The 14,363-nt window shown below is 36.0% G+C and overlaps 1 pseudogene across 1 annotated transcript; it reads right to left on the reverse strand.

Moving 5' to 3' along the window:
- Positions 1 to 315: 315 nt before the first annotated feature.
- LOC143608814 (putative pectinesterase/pectinesterase inhibitor 51) lies at positions 316 to 2,546 on the reverse strand (annotated as a pseudogene). Its single transcript, XR_013149328.1, has 2 exons — positions 1,600 to 2,546; positions 316 to 1,334 (listed from the first exon to the last, which is right to left on the reverse strand). The product of XR_013149328.1 is annotated as a putative pectinesterase/pectinesterase inhibitor 51 (transcript).
- Positions 2,547 to 14,363: the final 11,817 nt, after the last annotated feature.

Here is a 14,363-nt window from a genome sequence, read left to right on the forward strand (position 1 = left end):
TTTAAAAACTGTTTCAAATGGGTTCTTGATTTAAAACTTCAAACCAGTCCCTACCCTGTGCTTAATTTTGGTCACAAACGGTTTCTGGTAGGTGGTACGCTGGTTTATAACCGGTTTCGGTTTATATATAAACCGAGACTTGCTGCGGTATCCTCTTACTAAATTCTCTTATGTGGCCCAAGTTTGCAGCCCAATCTTCTTTTCAATTTTAGCCTACCATTTGGTTTAGTTTCTGGCCCATTGAAAAATAAAACTTAATTCCAACCCAATCTTTTCTTTTTTTTTATGATTTTCCCCTTAGCTTTCAAGTTTCACCACAATACTTTCCACTTCATTCAACAATACATTTAAACTTGCATTAATTTCATTTCAACACAAAATTGATTTATCTTCCTGTTCTTACGGTTGTTGCAGCTCGGTTCGTCTTCAAAGCCATCGTTTTTAGATATGTGATTGAAATATAATGTTAAACGTGTTACAAAACGTGTCTAGACTGCAACTAACAAAAATGTATTTTGAACAAAATTTTGTATTCAACTCGATGATTTCGTGTTTTCATTAAAAGTTTATTTTCTTCACAATCACGACAGAACTAATCCTAAAAAAAGTTACAAAAGATATAAAATCAACAATATAAATATTCTAGTTCAACTAAGATGTAACCCTCCATTGATCACCTTGGATGAAGTTCTCACCCGAATACACATTAACATGATCGGCCGGAATCTGGCTACTCCAGCCCACCCTTCCCGACAAATCTGACCCCTTACCGATATTACCAGTCTCCCCATAATAAAGCGTCTTCAATGCGAAATCACCCTTCCATGGCATCGACCCTTGTGGTGCGATCAACGCCTCCAAGTTGCAATCAATAAACACGGTCCTCGAGAACTCCTTCCACGGCCTTCCAAGAAAGTTCTTGTGAACTTTCGGTTTGCTGTTATACAACCTCATGTACTCTTCGGTTCCATTGATCAAACAATTTTGGAACACGAAACCCGTGGTCTGTGCAGGGTCAATCCGACCATGTGCAGTCACCGCATTGTTCTCCCCCTTCTCGGGTTTCAACTGATGCGGACGAACCAGGATGGTGCAGTTTTGGAAGAGGGAAGCGGAGTTGCCAAATATGAAGTCGATGTTGCCTTCTATACGACATGATTTGTAGAACTGGCGAAGTGAGTGGCCGTAAAGCGAGTCTTGATTACCTAGGAATTCGCATTCCTCGATAACAGAGCTGTCGCTATCAGAGCGGAAAGCTACGGCTTGGTGCGCATCGGGTCCCGCAGTGTTCTCTATCGTTAAACCACTTGCCATAAATCCATCGCCGACCACCCCTGGCAATTGGCATTGTATATTACAGGTTAGCAAAAACCAAGCCATAACCAAAAACCGAAAAGTTTTCCAAATAAATTAACCATAACCGAATAAAATCCACGGTCATGGTTAAGTGAATATGATTAACCGACTATTTAGTTATACTTACGATTAATGTGTCTTCGCTTACCAACTTTAACTGAACCGAACTGATAAACGGACGAACGGTTATAACTTAAATTAACATAAAAAAATTATAATCTTATAAACTAATTTAAATCATACCGAATGTGGCTGTGTTATATGTAGACAGTCCAGGCTGGCCCACATTCAAAGACCCAGTAATTACAGTTTTACCCATCCCATCCCCCAAAACGACGACGTTCAGCTTCGCAATCCCAACCCAAACCGTTTCTTCATAAACCCCAGCCTTTACCCAAATCACGAAACGGCGCCCGTAACCCCAATCCGGAGCTGCATTAACCGCCTCTTGAACCGTCGCATAATCACACCCACCATCTTTACAAACCGTCACATCAGCTTTCAACCCAACCGGAACCCTTAACTATGACACCCCACCTCCGGACCCACCACCACTCTCCCAAAACCCGTCTCTCTCCGTCTTTGGCGGGCCCCACAACGACAATTCGTCACCAAACAGGTCATACGCCCTCATTAAACTCAACGCGTTACTCGTGGAACCAATCAAAGTGTTTAAAAAAGACATCGTTTGGTTGATAGCTTAAGTCTCGTTTACGTATTTAAGTGCGGACCAGCAGTCGTACCGGTAGGCCAATCCTGCGCTTGTCCAAGCACGGCCGTTCTTCATCTCGCCACGTGGCAACGCCTCAACCGTTGATTTGATACGGTACTCCGAATTGTTAAGATGCTCGATGCAGTTTTTAGCGGCGGTGATTCGGTTTGGATTACCCGTAGACGACTCGAGTATCGATTGAGCCATGGACTGAGCTTCTTTAAGGTTGTTGTAACTGACGGTTAATGCTGATTGAATAATTTCAATTGCATTGCCGTTAGGGTATTGTGTGAGTGCACAATTGTTGGTACGTACCAACAGTAATCTTAGTAATTGTTAGTGTTAATTAGCGTTGGCTACATACTAAAGTATTAGTAATATTACTATTGGTATAATACCTGGTGGCTTGTTGGATCAGATCTGTAGAAGAAGAGGTTGGGTGGATGGAGATGAGAAGAGAGATGAAGAGGATAGCCATTGAGACTATGACTCGTTGGTGAATTGGCCTTTTGCGATTCATTTGATTGAGGATGATTTATATATATATATAGTGGTGGATGATCAAATTTGGAAGGTAGTGGAGTGATTATCCCGTGAGTGAGTGAGTGAGTGAGTGAGTGAGGTGTTAATGTGTTTACGGGTTCTCCACTCACCTTAATCTTTTTGAAGATGATTAAACATGAGGTTAATTGCTTTCTTGGGTTTTAATTAGGTATGATAAAACTATTTTTGTAAACTAATAAAACCAAGTGTGTGTTAAATTAGAGACTACGGAACATATTAAATGTGCACTATAACTGAAATGAATTAAAACTTAAAACAAAAGGAACATGCTATTTGTTAGGAATAATCAGAAAACATGTTTTATGTAATAATATATCATATTTTTTATATAACTTTTAACAAAATAGCGAAACCTTTTTTAACACTTCAAAGGGTATTGTAGGTTTGAATCGTGTAAACACTCATAAGATTTATATATTTTTGTGGCACACTGGCACTCTTGAAATTCTAGTTTAGAAACTATGAGAGCCAAATTGTTTTGAGAGTACATATTACTCGATTACAACTTCAGTTGCGGTTTTTAGTTTATTTTGAACCAAAAGCCAAACAAGACATGAACTTCAATAATGCTTACTAGACAGTAATATATATATGACAAGCACGATAACTTTTAGCAGATTTAATAACCTAAACTATTACAGCTATAACGTTTCTTGAGTTATTAGATCCAACAACTAAACCATCATATAAATGTCATAGTGTAATTAATGCTTTGCGTATGATGAAAACTGTTATTAAGCTAGGTTTTATAGCGACTAGCAGATCCACAAGGTGTCACTTAATTATATACACTCACTTACAACCAATAAGGTTAACATGATCAAGTAGTTACCCCAAAACCAAGTCTAATTAGAGTGTGAGGCATCAATCGCAGTATACATCACATTCCAAAATACGGGTCACTTCTAAGGGGTCGCTTCTAAGACTAGTGAAAGATAGTAGGTTCAGTAGCACAAGACAGATGATCATATGATGGAAGGTAGGAGGGGTTGATGATGGGGATAATAATCGATGGAGATAATGGTGGAGGAGCGACTATGATTGAGGGTGTGGTAGAGGTAGAAGTCTCGAGAGCATGAGTCTCATGAATGGAATAAACAATCTCATGTAAAATGACACAGCGAGAGGTGAAGGTACCATAAGTATGAAGATTAGAACACAGACAATCGTGATGATTTGGAGCATAGTCATGAAGCAAGGAATGAATTTATGTGAGCAGGGCCGGCCCAATAGGCCAACTAGGCTAAGAAACCATTTAAAAAAAATAAAAAATTATATATCTTATACAACAATAATAATGGCCGATGTTAGGTTGTAATGGAGTCATGGAGAAACAGAAACGGCGCACGCGTGATGGACTGCTGGAGATTCACAAATCACAATTGTTCAATCATGAATCAATCAACCATTCAGCTAACCAAAGATGGAGGGATTGGGCAACAACAACACTCCGTTAAATCATAACGGTAATTTTTTTTTTGTTATTATCGCCAATTAATGGATCTAAATCTCTAATCAACTAGTATAAACTAACCCTTGATGCCGATTAATCCATCAGACATACAACAATATGTTATTGACTGACTCTGGTGACTTCGAAATACCCATAAAACATCTGTGAGCCTGTGACGACTAATGAAACAGACAAATAGCAACCGGTGGCCCGTGGCGGCAAACGATTTCACGGTTTTCACCCTAACTCCCTAAGCCTTTTGGCTTCTGCAATCAGTTTGCAATCGGCTCTGGCATCTGTGCAATCACCAATCGGTTAGTTTTAAACTTTTAATTCAGCCTGATTATTGCCCTATTGTTTGTTTGCTTGTTTAGATTTTTAATTGTTTTTGACGGTTTACTGTTGAGGTTAATTTTATATTTCAGCCCATTGCCCTATTTGCCTACTTGACATTTATGCTTAATTGTATATTTGTATTAGAATAGAATTTGTCTTAACAATGTCACACCGACACTGAACATACGAATCCGGTTATGCAAAAAAACAAAAAAGACTTAAAAGGGAGGCTTTAGTTCAATCACAAAAAAGAGCTATTTTTAAATTTTTCACATCCCCAAAAACTACAAAAAATGAACGTACAAATGACGATCATTCTATAGATAATGACTTTACAAATGACGAACAACCTATAAGTAATGAACTTACAAATGACGAACAACCTACAAATAATGAACCTACAATTGATGAGTTAACAAGTGACGATGAACCTATAAATGATGATCAACTTCTAAATGAGAATCAAGCTAAATAACCTCCAAATATTGTTGACACAAGTCATTGGAATAATATCAATAGTAATTTAAGGGATCTAATTGTAGAAAAAGGCCCGGTAAAAATTTATGGTTACAGATTTTCAAAAGATGAATATTCAAGAAGCTTTAATACTTCTCTTTATATCCGAAAGTTACCGAATGGAGAAAAAATAGAAAGAAAATGGTTGCTTTATTCTATAGAACTAGATAGAGCATTTTGTTTTTGTTGTAATTTATTCATTGTGAATCAATGTATAAGTAAATTAGCATATGAAGGTAGTAATGATTGGAGAAATCTTAGTGCCAAATTGAAAAAACATGAATTAAGTAATGCGCATATTGTCAATATGAGAACATGGATGGAATTAGAGATAAGATTGGCGAAAAATAAAACAATTGATAAACAAACTCAAGATCAAATAAATAAAGATAAAGAACATTGGAGAAATGTGCTAATAAGAATACTCGTCGTTGTAAAGAGTTTTGGTAAAAAGAATATAGCATTTCGTGGGAAGAATGAAAAAAATTATGAAGAAAATAATGGTAATTTTTTAGCTATTATCGAGATGATTGCGGAATTTGATCCAATAATGCAAGAACATATTCGACGCATAAAAGACAATGAAATTCATAATCATTACCTTGGACACAAAATGCAAAACGAATTGATTTGTTTGTTAGCAAATGAAATAAAAACTAAAATTATTAAAAAGGTTAAGGAAGCTAAATATTTTTCAGTTATACTTGATTGCACTCCCGATGTAAGTCACAAAGAACAAATGTCCTTTGTCTTACGATGTGTAGATGTTTCATCAACTCCGATTCAAGTTAATGAATATTTTATAGGATTTTTAATAGTAGATGATACAAGTGGTAAAGGCCTTTTTGATGCTATTATTAATGAAATTAGTAATCTAGGGCTAGATGTAAATGATATTAAAGGACAAAGTTATGATAATGGATCGAATATGAAGAAAAACATCAAGGCGTGCAAAATAGATTGTTAGACATTAACCCTAGAGCATTTTACACACCATGTTGTTGTCATAGTTTAAATTTAGTAATTTATGATATGTCTTTCTCTTGTAACAATACTGAGGATTTGTTTGGTGTATCACAACGTGTTTATTGTTTGTTCGCATCATCCACTAAAAGATGGAATATTTTACTAGATAATGTAAAACATTTAACTCTTAAACCATTATCACAAACACGTTCGGAAAGTCGATTAGAAAGTGTTAAAGCAATTAGGTTTCAAGCTTCGCAAATAAGAGAAACATTATTGGATTTATATGAGGATAGTACTGATCTTAAAACTAAAGATGATGCTAAAAATTTAGCTACGGTACATTTTGAAAATTTTGAATTTTTACTAGCGATGGTTATTTGGTATGATATTCTGTTTGCTATTAATATAGTTAGTAAAAACTTACAAGCAAAAGATATGTGTATTGATGATGCTATAAAACAACTAAATGGACTTATTTGTTTTTTAAAACTTATAGAGAGGAGGGATTTGAAAAGGCTATGACCGCAACTAAACAAATATGTCTAGATAGTGGTATTGAACCTGTTTTTTATGAGAAACGTATTATTCGTAGAAATAAAAAGTTTGATCAAAATACTGATTATGAAACGTATTATTCGTAGAAAAAAAAAGTTTGATCAAAATACTGATAATAAAAAGTTTGAGTGCACTATAATTGAAATGAATTAAAAATTAAAACTTAAAAGAAAAAAAATATGCTATTTGTTAGGAATAATCAGGAAACATGTTTATGTAATAAAATATCATATTTTTATATAACTTTTAACAAAATAGCGAAACTTTTTTTAACACTAGGGGTATTGTAGTTTTGAATCGTGTAAACACTCATAAGATTTATGTATTTTTGTGGCACTCTGGAAATTCTAGTTTAGAAACTATGAGAGCCAAATTGTTTTGAGAGTACATATTATTACTCAGTTACAACTTTAGTTGCGGTTTTTAGTTTATTTTGAACCAAAAACCAAACAAGACATGAACTTCAATAATGTTTACTAGACAGTAATATATATGACAAACGAGATAACTTTTAGCATTGATAAAGGCTCTAATAACCTAAACTATTACAGCTATAATGTTTCTTGAGTTATTAGATCCAACAACTAAACCATCATATAAATGTCATAGTCAGTGGCGAAGCTTGGACTGAGTCAACAGGGGGGGGCGAGCTCAAAATGTATACAAAATTTCACAAACAAGGGGGTCCGGACTCAAATTTTCGGCCAAAAAAGGCTAAACTTACACTACGTATAAAAATTTTAGGCAGAAAATGGGTAAATTTACATTACTGTGCAAAAAAACAGGGATGCCGGGGCCACCCCGGGTCTCAATGAAGATTCGCCCCTGGTCATAGTGTAATTAATTCTTTGCGTATGATGAAAACTGTTATCAAGCTAGGTTTTATAGCGACTAGCAGATCCAAAAGGTGTCACTTAATTATATACACTCACTTACAACCAATAACATTAACATGATCAAGGAGCTGGCCCAAAACCAGGTCTAATTAGAGTGCGAGGCATCAATCGCAGTATACATCACATTCCAAAATACGGGTCACTTCTAAAACTAGTGAAAGATAGTATTTTCAGTAGCACAAGAAATATGATCATATGATGGGAGGTAGGAGGGGTTGATGATGGGGATAATAACCGATGGAGATAATGGTGGAGGAGCGACTGTGATTGAGGGTGTGGTAGAAGTAGAAGTCTCGAAAGCATGAGTCTAATGAATGGAATAAACAATCTCATGTAAAATGACACAGCAAGAGGTGAAGGTATGATAAGTATGGAGATTAGAACACAGACAATCGTGATGATTTGGAGCATAGTCATGAAGCAAGGAATGAATTATGTGAGAAGAGCAAAGTGTTTTTTTTATCTAAAAAAGTATTTTGGACAGCCCTTTAATTTTAAACGAACTTATATCCTGGTTACGAAAGGTTAAAAAGAAAGGTATGATGTTTAAAGTGGATATTGACAAGGCTTATGATTCGATAAATTGGCAATTCTTAGATTCGATCTTGGGTCAGATGGGTTTCCCGACCCGTTGGAGAAAGTGGGTTTCGGCAATTTTATCGGTGGGGCGGTCTTCGGTGTTGATTAACGGGTCGCCCACTAGGGAATTCTCGTGTCAACGCGGGTTGAGACAAGGTGACCTATTATCACCTTTTCCTTTTTATCATCGCTATGGAGGCCTTATCCGGGGTAATGAAAAAGGCTACTTCGGGTGGTATTTTTCATGGTTTGAAATGTGGTAATAATGGGCCTTTGATGACGCATCTGTTATGTGCCGACGACGTAATTTTTGTAGGGGAATGGGATAACGAGAATGCTGCAAATTTGTGTAGGATCCTTAGATGTTTCTACATGGTGTCTGGATTGCGTATAAACTTGTCTAAATGTCGGGTGTTTGGTACTTGTGTAGATTATATGGAAGAACAGTCTATGGCGGGGATTCTTAAATGTCAGGTTGGTCATTTTCCTTTCAAGCACCTTGGTCTTCAAATTGGAAGAAATATGAATCTGATCAAGTCGTGGGATCCAGTGGTGGATCTATTCCGAAAAAGGTTGTCAGTTTGGAAAGCGAAGAATTTATCTTTTGGAGGTCGGGTGACCGTGATTAAATCGGTCCTTAATTCATTACCTACATATTATTTTTCCTTATCCCGAGCACCGAATGGAGTTTTGGAGAAATTAGATCGTTTAAGAAGAATATTTTTTTGGGGAGGTTCGGAGGAGAAGTCAAAAATAAATTGGGTGGCGTGGAAACGGGTAATTGCTCCAAAGGATTATTGGGGGTTAGGCTTGGGGTCTCTTCGAGATGCTAACCTTGCGATGCTTGCAAAGTGGTGGTGGCGGTTCAAGGTGGAAAAAGAAACTTTATGGCGAAGGGCAATATGGTCAATTCATCATAATTCGAGGTCTTGGAAGCCTTCGCCCGCAAAAATGTCACTCCCAGGGCCTTGGAAACAAATAAAAAATATCTCATATGACCTCTTTGGGTTGGGAATTCGGTTAGATGGGCTTATTAAACAGTGGTCAAAGGTGGGACAAGCTCTTTATTTTGGTTAGATCTGTGGATTGGAGATGATTTACTTTGTTATAAGTTTCCTTTATTGTTTGGTTTAGAGAAGGAAAAAGGATGCCCCATTTCTGATCGTTTATGTATGGTAGATGGTGTGATATGTGGTGTAACATCCCCAAAATTTTGGTCCAAATTTGACAACTAAGTAAAGTTGAAGGATCAAAATTATTCCCTAAAATAAGTGTTGGGAAAAATTTAAATAAAGAAAAACAAGATCATATATAAATCCCATAAATAAAGTTACCTTATGTTAAAAATATGGAATAGAGAAATTCCATCCCACAATGAAAGATGTAAGAAAGTAGAAGCATTCCACATGGGTATAAATAATGAAATTAAAACCCATCCCACATTGAAAGTGGTAAAGAAATGGAAGCTCTTTATAAGGAAGAGATTTTCCATATTAATATTTTTATATGCCTAGCATGCACCCAGTGGTCCTAGCAGAGGGTGCGAAACACCCGACGTGCACGCGCACGGGCTCAGGCAAAGGGCGTTGGGCAATGGGCGCAATGTGGCGCTTTGATGGCGCACTTTGCACTTCGCACGCTCGCATCGCTGAGAGCCACCTTAGTATTTTTGGACAACGAGAATTAGACCAGAAGTGACAAGCTACAAAAGATGAAGGACTGAAAATGAAAATATTATTCAGGGACCCATCGCGCTACGCGATGAGTCCAAGAGGACGGCCATTGCGTACCGCGATGGACCATAATGACTCAGGGACACGTGTCACACTCAGGTGACACGTGGCAGCAGGGAAGGACACATGGCAGGCCACGTGGCGCCCATGCAGAAATGGTGGCGTCGCGGTACGATCTAGCAGTCAATGAATGTTTCTTCTTGAAGAAGAAACATATTATAGATGTTTCTTCATGAAGAAGAAACTCAGCATATGATTTGGTAAATAAATAAAAAGACTATATGTCTCAATATTTTATTCAAACAAATGATCAATCAAGGTTTAAAGCTATCAAAACTAGACTAAGGGTCTGTAGCCGGATCAAGTAACGATCTGGATATTTATATAAACCTATTTTATAATAGGTCAATCATCAATCAAACAATCATTCACAGTCAAGGTTTCAAACGAGATCACCAATCATTTAGAACAGACAATCACAGGTGAATACGTTAACCTTTTCCAACAGTCAAAACATATTTTATACTCAAAAAGATAAACGAGTCTTTGTCTAATGAGTCAGTCAATGTTTGCATGAGATTAGATATTCTCTAAAACATTATAATACAATATAGACAATAAAAGCAACTCAGACCGAGTACACATGTGTCTGGATCCATACATAACTGTTCAGTCCATCAATCAATGGCCAAGAATTCGCGGGCTAACGGTCATAACGAAGTTCTCCTTGAAGGGGCTATACACATATAGTCCGGGGGAACAATTGTGTGTGTGTAGGGGAGTGGTACAAGTCCCAGATGTTGCCATGCATCTGCTGAGTGTATTAGTACCTAAGCTTTAAATTATTGTTTAATAGGTAGGGATAAGCAAGGATTAATAATATCCCTAAAGAATAATCTGTTCAAATGTCTTATATAAACTACTTTAGGCATATATGCCAAGTAGCTAGACATTCAATCACCGCACTCGAATTTGAGCCATGACTATATCAGTCATGGAGATCAGTAATAACAATTATTTCACAAGCATTATCAGTCAAGAACAATCGATAAATTCTTAAATTTCCATATGAAGGTCAATCGAAGTATCTTCCTGGTAATTCATAAGTACTCATAGGAATATCAATCACAGTTACAATAAATTAGATATTTTACTGAAAAAATATCTAAATAGAATATTCAAATATTACGGATAAGATAGGAACGCATTCCTACCTCACGCAGATGTCAAAATCACAATAGTTATACCAGTCAACCTTGATTTAGTAAAGGGAATGGATATATTGGAACGTCTATAATTCCGAAGCATGCGTCTAGTGACGAAGACTCATATCAAACGATAGTGGAAGGAATTTTAGATTCATTCGATACTAAGACTCCATTAGTTCTGATAAGTGCAAATCAGAATACGCAAGGAGTAGGATCAAGCAAATCAAAATCAATATCGTCAAAAAAGAAAAAAAAAAAGAGTAATGGAGACAATTATCAAAGAACAAACAATATATTTAGCATTTCAAAATCCTTACTTCACTCACACTCAAGGAAAAATGTTTGAATACGATTCAGAATTTCCTTAGAAGGAATGTATGACATTGAAAATAAATCTAATCATTACGAAATCAATGTCATCAAATTAGCATAAGCAATGCTTAAGAAAGAAATGGAAAGCAAGGAAAAACAAAAGAAAAGGAGATAAACAAAAACATCAAGAAGGAAAAACAAGATCCAGAAATCAATCATTGGAAAAAGTAGACAATAAGGATCTTAATGGATATAATCAGTCTAGCAATACAACAAGAGCATAAAGTAACTCTCCTAGCAAGGTCTGGAAGAAAGAGAATGTCAGCATAAGGAAAAAGTCCAGGTGGACATAATTCCAAGGATAAGTGACCTCAAGCTAACGCTAAAGAAATATTTTAACAAAAAGGACGTAAATAAACCTAGGAAGAGAATTATAAATTCTCATGGGTTGTCTGTACACAAGGTATGTACTAATCATTTCAAAAGAGGACAAAGTAATTATACCTCGATAGAGCTTTATCAATCATCATCAAGATATTCGGAAATTTGCTTAATCAAAAGGAAAACATATGAATTGCGTATAACACGAGACAGATAAACCTCAAGGAAAAGTTAGAGAAAACTTAGAAATGAATTCCTCTAAGAATACAACAAACTTATTAGACGTTTCATAATCAAAAGATTTCTAGTACTTATAGCATTAAGATTCACATACCATATAGTATATCATCGGTATATAAGTTTCTTTCATACTGATGCAATCCTATTTACAGAATGTCGAACTTAAACAACCAAGCAAATAATGATGAAATCTCCAATCAAAGAAACGAGAAGAACGTGACAGAACCTGATCGTGAAACCCATGAACAATATTTAGTCAAAATACAAGAAATCATTCAGGACACATTAACTCCTCTCACTAATGCAATGAAAGAAGAGATACATAAAGTTAAGCATTCAAATAAGGTCGTTAGAAAACATCCTTATCAAAAACACTCACACAAGACTGATAGTCGATTCAACAATAAGCTCAGAAAACCTATAGTAACTCAAGGTTGTAGTTTTGAGGATTTCATAACCTTTGAACCAAAAGAATTTTATGGAAACCAGGGTGTTATACCAACTTTACGATGGCTTGAAGAGATCGAGTCCATCGTCATCATTAGTCAATGTACTGAGATTCAAAAGATTCAGTACGCATCTCTGAAATTCAAAGGTGAAGATTTTGAATGGTGGAACACTCTAATCGTAAGAAAGGGCAGAGAAACCTTGTATCAAATGAAATGGGAAACATTCAAAGAACTCGTATTACAACAGTTTTGCCCCATACCAGAAGCCAATCTCATTCAAACTAAGATGAATATCACAAATCTCATAGAGTACAACACTAAGTTCCTTGGAGATTACCAATCAACTTCGCTTCTAGACAACTCAGAATATGACAAAGTTATTCAATACATATCAGGATTACCCAAAGAGATAGGAGATATAGTAAGGAACCATATGCCACAAACTACTTCCTCGGCTATGGAATTGGCCAAGTATTTGATCAACAATATGGAAAGAAAAATGGAGGTTATAGAGGAGAATAGAAAGAAAGAAAAAGCAACAATTAAACAAATGAAGAAGATCAACCACGAGAAACCATTTGAATATAGCAGACCAATTTGTGAAAACTGTGGTAAATGACATTATGGAAAATGTCGAAAGCAAAACAAGAACAAAACAATAATCACATGTACTTTCTGTAACATAATCGGTCATTCTGAAGAAGACTGTAGAAAGAAAGAAGTTGAATGCTTCAGATGTGGAGAAAACGGACATTTTAAAAGCAAATGTTTAAAAACGCAATAAGCAATAAAAAAAAGATCGTCAACAGCAACACTAGAAAGGAGGAAACACAAGGAGCAACTGATAACTAAGTATAAATGTAAACAAGAGGATAAGGAATAAATAGTCAACTCTTGTAACCGTTTGTAAACTCGTGTTTAAACGAGAAGTTGTGTAATAGAAAAAGGGTATTTAAATCCCTAATGTATATAAAGAAGGATATTAGCATACATATGCTGTCTGTGCACTGGGAAAAGAAATAGTTAAATTTCAAAAGTTCTCGAAATACAAGAAACTTTGTTATTTAATCATCATCTATAGAAAGATGAAATAAAGAGAATGAGTTAAACCAAGACATAAGAACATTCGAACTTTGAAAATTCAGAGGTACAATTGATAAACGGAAGGAAACCGTCAAGATCATGAAGTAAAGGATTACATGATTCAAGAGTGGATATCTTGAAAAGTTGTCGAGATGAATAAAGGACTCGATGGACTAAATTCAAGATACAATTGAGTTAACATCAGTAAATGTTTAGAATACATAAGGTAAGGTAAATAGTTAAACACAACTGGCCACTGTGCTTAGCAATTTACAATTACTTATGATATTCTGAACTATTGACTGAATACATCGTCCAAAGATGTGAGTTAACAACAATTCAGGAAATTCAATCATTCAAAACAGTTCAAGTTAAACTCAAGAATACAGATTAAAAAGAATCTGCTAGTAAATCAAATGAGCAAGAAATCATTCACAACGAATCTCGAGGACGAGATTCATTCCAAGGTGGGGAGGATGTAGCATCCCCAAAATTTTGGTCCAAATTTGATAACTAAGTAAAGTTGAAGGATCAAAATTATTCCCTAAAATAAGTGTTGGGAAAAATTTAAATAAAGAAAAACAAGATCATATATAAATCCCATAAATAAAGTTACCTTATGTTAAAAATATGGAATAGAGAAATTTCATCCCACATTGAAAGATATATGAAAGTGGAAGCATTCCACATGGGTATAAATAAGGAAATTAAAACCCATCCCACATGGAAAGTGGTAAAGAAATGGAAGCTCTTTAAAAGGAAGAAATTTTCCATATTAATATTCTTATATGCCTAGCATGCACCCAGTGGTCCTAGCGGAGGGTGCGAAGCACCCGACGCGCACGCGCACGGGCTCGGGCGAAGGGCGTTGGGCAATGGGCGCAATGTGGCGCTTTGATTGCGCACTTTGCACTTCGCATGCTCGCATCGCTTTTGGACAACGAGAATTAGACCAGAGGTGACAAGCTACAAAAGATGAAGGACTGAAAATGAAAAATATTATTCAGGGACCCATCGCGCT

This window comes from Bidens hawaiensis, unplaced genomic scaffold (assembly GCF_021521415.1).
Source record: "Bidens hawaiensis isolate Kalapana, Puna unplaced genomic scaffold, B.hawaiensis_p1.1 tig00419434_1, whole genome shotgun sequence".
NCBI classification, from domain to species: domain Eukaryota; kingdom Viridiplantae; phylum Streptophyta; class Magnoliopsida; order Asterales; family Asteraceae; genus Bidens; species Bidens hawaiensis.